General features: G+C 37.3%; 1 non-coding gene across 1 annotated transcript; it reads right to left on the bottom strand.

The window, feature by feature from the left end:
* Positions 1-3,470: 3,470 nt before the first annotated feature.
* On the bottom strand, positions 3,471-3,576 carry LOC111556452. The gene has a single exon (XR_002735924.2). It is a non-coding gene; the product is annotated as a small nucleolar RNA SNORA1 (small nucleolar RNA).
* Between the last annotated feature and the right edge of the window lie 2,430 nt (positions 3,577-6,006).

Here is a 6,006-nt window from a genome sequence, read left to right as displayed (position 1 = left end):
CTCTGATATTTTGGTGTCATGTCAACTTCAACAAGATGTTCACATACTTAGCTGCTAACAGGATTATTTGCCAATAATTCACAGAAAACCCAAAGAACTTTCCAAAGTAGTATTTACCCTGGTTAATGAGAAATTCCTTTACTGGGAGGTCTGTTTCCTCAGGTGGGTCCAATGGTATTATGCAATATATACTTCTCTTTTAAAAAGTTTTAATGTTTATTTATTTGTTTTTTTGAGAGAGAGAGTGTGTGAGCACAAGCAGGGGGAGGGGAAGAAAGAGAGGTCAAGAGAGAGAATCCCAAGTAGGCTCCATGCTGTCAGCCCAGAGCCTAACGCAGGGCTCAATCTCATGAACCATGAGATCATGACCTGAGCCAAAATCCAGAATTGGACACTACTGACTGAACCACCCAGATGCCCCTGCAATATACCCCTATAGATTAAAATAAGATTGGAGATCCCTAGAAGCGACATATTTGCTCAGCTATCTCTTTCCCTATCCTGCCTTTCTGCTTTCATTGTAGGATTTTCTTGACAGGCACTCTATTTCAAGCTTTATTTCTAAAGAACCCATCCTTTGAGAAACTCTAAAATTATTTTTACAGTTCTGGATTTTATTAAAAGTCACCAAGAATGCAAAGCTAATATAATACAAACCAAAACACAAAAGAGAAGCAGACAATAAACATGATCCAGGTTTTGAAATTAGTAGATAAGAAATTTAAAATAAATATAATTATGTCTAAAAATAGAATAAAAATGGGAGGAAATGAGTACATGTATGGAGAATTTTACTAAAGAATTAGAACCTGTTAAAATCAAATGTAACTTGGGGCACCTGGGTGGCTCAGTCGGTTGAGCGGCCAAACTTCGGCTCAGGTCATGATCTCGCGGTCCGTGAGTTCGAGCCCCGCGTCGGGCTCTGTGCTGACAGCTCAGAGCCTGGAGCCTGTTTCGGATTCTGTGTCACCCTCTCTCTGACCCTCCCCATTCATGTCTCTCTCTGTCTCAAAAATAAATAAACGTTAAAAAAAATTTAAAAAATCAAATGTAACTTCAAAAACTATAATTGACAGGTTTACATAACAGAAAAGAGAATTACTCAACTGGAAGAGAGTTCAGGGCAAAATATGCAAAGTGAAACACTTTGGTATGGATTGAATCATGACATGATGTACTGAAGCTCTAACACCAAGTATCTCAGAATGTTACCTTATTTGGAAACAGGAATATAAAAAAATTGTTTTTGATGCTTATTTATTATTGAGAGAGAGCATGAGCAGGAGAGGGGCAGAGAGACAGGGAGACACAGATTCTGAATCAGGCTCCAGGCTCTGAGCTGTCAGCACAGAACCCAACACAGGGCTTGAATCCAGGAACCATGAGATCATGACCTGAGCCATAGTCAGATGCTTAGCTGACTGAGCACCCAGGCACCCCTGGAAACAGGATTATTGCTCATGTAATTGATTAAGATAGGGTCATACAGTAAGAGGGTGGGCCCTTCATGCAATATGAACGTTGTCTTTATAAGAGGAGGGCAACACAGAGGGAAGCCAGCCATATCAAGGCTCAGAGATACAGAGAGAATGCCATGTGAAAGTGGATGCAGATTGGAATGGTGCATCTATGAGCCAATGATTTTCAGTTGTCCCGAGGGGTAGGAGATAGGAATGGAAGAGATTCCCCCTCACAATTCTCAGAAGTAACCAATCCTTCTGACATCTTGACTCTGGACTTAGAGTTTTCATAACTATGAGAGAATAACTTTCTGTTGTTTTAAGGTGCTTAATTACTGGTAATTTGTTATAGTCACCCTAGGAAACTAATATACATGGAGATGCTTTTTCCAAAAAAAGGGGAATTTAATAAAAATAAATAAAAGACATAGAACACTGTAAAACGTACATAGCTGGAATACCAAGAATGGAGGGAGAGGATTGTAAATAAATTATGTTTGAAGTGGTTGAGAATTTTCAAACACTGATGTAAGACATTAACTAGCAACTCACAGAATCGAGTGTTGTACAAACTCTGGTATAAGTTTAGAAAAAAAATAACATGAAAATAACACTTCTGCAAATTGCAGACAAAAAATAAATCTTAAATGCAGAGAGAAAGAAATAAGGCTGCACTCAAAGAAATGAAGCCAAAAGCCAATCACAAGACAACACTGAAACAATGAAAAGAAGTAAATGCCAAGCTTGTCTTTTATATCCAGTGAAAATAGCTTTTAAAATGGCAAAAAGCAATATTCATTTATATGTAAGATGTCGTGGACCATGGCAAGTCAATGATCCTATTGCAGTAAATCTAAAAAAGCCAAAATAATAACAGAAATATATCTTGTAACTGTGGTAAAAAAAATCAATGAGAACTAGATGAATCAGAATTCCAGAGAGAACTGAACTGTTCAGATGTATGTTGGTGATTAATAGACATTTTTCTGAGGGTTATGGCTCATTCATTGTGGAGGTTTTGAATACTCAAAAGATATTTGACCCCTGAAAGAAAAAGGGGGAACGCTCTCAGTGGTTTTGTGGGGTTAGACTTAGAAATTATAAGATTAAAGGACCTCAAGCACACAGCCACGTTTCCTCCCCAGTGGCTCTTTGCTGAATTCTGGGCCTGCATACAGGACTTAACCTGTAGGCCCAGTACATCTTAAAATCACAGTAGCATTTCAGAGGTCTTTCAGTGTTTAGGAAGCAAAATGGGTGGTGGCCCCTGACTAAAAAACATGTCCAATCTTTGACTTCAAGTATTTGCCACAACGTGAAGCTACACCAGGGAGAAGTTAGAAAGCTCTGAAGGTCCAACATGTAAAGAACTTGGAAGTCATCAGTTCTATCCTGACAGCAAGAAGAAAGCTGACAATAAACTAAAAACCAACAATTCTTCTTGTGAAGTCACAAGTCAGGCCACTACTACCCCAAAAGGAGACATAGACGAACACAGAGAATCATAGCTTACTGGAAACAGAAGTCATTGCTGTCATTACTGGAGCATGGTGGGAACATTTAAAGGGTGACTGACTGACTAATTGTCCAAGATTTAATGTGCACTAGTTCAAATATAAAAACTCCTGGGACTCAGTCTTTTTTTTTAAGTAATTAATTTTTATTTGAGGAATTTTATATGTGATTCCTTCCACTGTCCATCACTGTAGTTCCTCCAAAGTCAGGATCATAATCTTCAAAATAGCCATTTTAAAAATAACTTTTTTGTTCAATACACAGTTCACTGTCAGTCCAGAGTTCTTTCGTGGGGCTTCTTTGATCTCCACTTGAATATGGACATATTTCAAAAACTCCCATCTTTGGGATCCAGTTTCTTTAGGGCCCTAGAGGTCAAATTGTAGGAAGTACACTGATTGCTATTTTGGCAAGTGATCTAAAATTATTATTCTTTAATTGTTTCTAATATCAAAAAGTCTCGTTACTTCCACTCCACTCCATGAGCCTGGCAAAAAATGTTACAGGTCTCATTGTCACCACTACAATAAACTTTCTGTGATGGATGCATAACCTGTGTCTCAATCTAGCCACTTCTGGGCTCAGTCTTACTGAGGAGGCACAGTTTTGTGAATTTTACCTTCAGAAGTTCTACCAGGTTATCAGGGTGAAGATTAGAGGAAAATCTTGTTCTTCCTGTAAGGGCCGGGGGATGGAGAACAGCTCATTTTAAAATATGCTTAGAGCTGGGTACCTGGGTGGTTCAGTCAGGTAAGAGCTCGAGTTCCACTCAAGTTATGATCTCAGGGCTCTTGAGTTTGAGCCCCACATAGGGCTCTGTGCTGACAGCAGGAGCCCGGAACCTGCTTGGGGTTCTGTGTCTCCCTCTCTCTCTGCCCCTTCCCCACTTGCACTCTGTCTGTCTCTCTCTCAAAAATAAATAAACATTAAAAAAAGTTCTTTTGATAAAATATGCTCAGATCATTCTGTTCTCCACAAACACCTAAAGTCAAGGGGATCTGTTTCTTGAGAAACAGACTTTAGTTTCACAAAAGCCCAAATGACAAGGATGTGGAGCAGTAGAAATGACCATTCACTGAAAAAGAAATGACGTATTAAGCTACAAAAAGACATGGAGGAAACTTAAAATGTATATGGCTAAGTGAAAACAAGTCAGTTTGAAAAGTCTACATACTGTATGTCTACTTACATGATATTCTGGAAAAGGAAGTATAGCAATGTAAAAATATCAGTGTTTACCAGAGGTTTAGGGAGAGGGAGGAAAGGATAAATAGGTGGAGCATAGGACATTTTTAGGGTAGTGAAACTATTCTCTGAGATACTATGGTGATGAATAGATGACGTCACACATTTGTCAAAACCCATAGAACCGTACAGCACAGAGTGAACCCTAATGTAAGCTATGGTCTTTAGTTAATAATAACATATCAAAATTCATTCATCAATAATAACTTTATTAACCAGGAAAAGATGTTAATAATAAGGGACGCTGTGCACAGAGGGAGAGTACATATATATAAGGTCTATACTTTGTGCTCAGTTTTTCTGTAAATCTAAAACTGCTCTAAAAAGTAGTCTATTAACTAATTAAAAACAAAACAAAACAAGACAAAAGGACATTTGAAGGGAAGAACTGAATTACCCTCAGCCTTTCAATGATGAGGATGAAAGACTCAAAGAGCTCTCAATTAAAATTCTACCCTAGAATGAACCAAATGTTCATCAGGAATGCATCAAATGTATATTGAAAATTAATAAATTATAACAGCCATGATCTCCTGCAATCTGTGGTTGGATGAGTCGCTTATACTTTCATCCATTTGCCTAACAGAGAAAAGGAAATAATCTCTGGGGTGCAAGATTACATTATCTGAGGACTTTACAGTTCTCATATATACAATGGTCAGATACTATAAAAATTACTTTACATACAAAAATGTAAGAGTATATGACTAATAACTAAGAGAAAAGACAGACAACTACTGAAGATATTGATTATTATTTAGATAGGTGCTATTTTGTAACCACTTTTTAACTGCTCTTTCCACCTTTGTTTTTATTCTGGTGTTTATGGCCCCACCTTAATTCCTTTGTCACTGTTGTCAGGGAGATATTTTATTAAAAGCTTAATCTTCAACATTTGGGGAGCTGTTAAGTTGCATTTTTGTCTGTCAAAGCCCTCTGTGATCACTACTGAATGTCTATGTAGACAATAAAGTTTAGTTTTTCTATATCCTCCAAAAGATTGCTAAGGTCCAGGGGAGCATCCTTACTGTCTTGGCTCTCAGAATCTATTTATTTATTTATTTATTTATTTATTTTTATTTTTTATTTTTTTCAATATATGAAGTTTGTTGTCATATTGGTTTCCATACAACACCCAGTGCTCATCCCAAAAGGTGCCCTCCTCAATACCCATCACCCACCCTCCTCTCCCTCCCACCCCCCCATCAACCCTCAGTTTGTTCTCAGTTTTTAAGAGTCTCTTATGCTTTGGCTCTCTTCCACTCTAACCTCTTTGCAAAATCTATTTAACATTTGCTTTTTCTGTCTCACAAAAATTGGATGTTGCATATGTGTTCACCATTAGCCAGATTTCTATAAATGGACAAGGGACAATGAACCAAATCATTATTTTAAGTCTGAATGTAGATATCACATCTGGACTGGAAACTACCATTGTGCACAGGTCAGGAAGTTATAATTGTCCTTGAGCACTTTAAGATTTGATGTTCTTTGGATATTGCTCGTTAGACTTCTTAGCTGTCCTCAAATTTAATGTTTTATATTCTTTTATGTCTTACTTTGGCTTCTCTCTTTCCAAGAATTGTGTTGTTAAAATTTCACTTGCTTTGCATCTTGTCAAGAATATCCGAGAGTATGGAAGGAAATAATTTATTTTTTTGCTTATTAAAATGAAAGAGATTAGAATGTTTAGGACTGCTTAATAACTAATTGCTTCCAAAAAGGTTAGAACTAGACACAGATACTTAGTATACCTAATTATAAAACTTAGCAGTTTCCTTATATT

Source organism: Felis catus, chromosome C2 (assembly GCF_018350175.1).
Source record: "Felis catus isolate Fca126 chromosome C2, F.catus_Fca126_mat1.0, whole genome shotgun sequence".
Classification (NCBI taxonomy): Eukaryota; Metazoa; Chordata; class Mammalia; order Carnivora; family Felidae; genus Felis; species Felis catus.
Note: the sequence above shows the minus strand (reverse complement) of the source record. Positions and strands in the feature narration are given on the sequence as shown.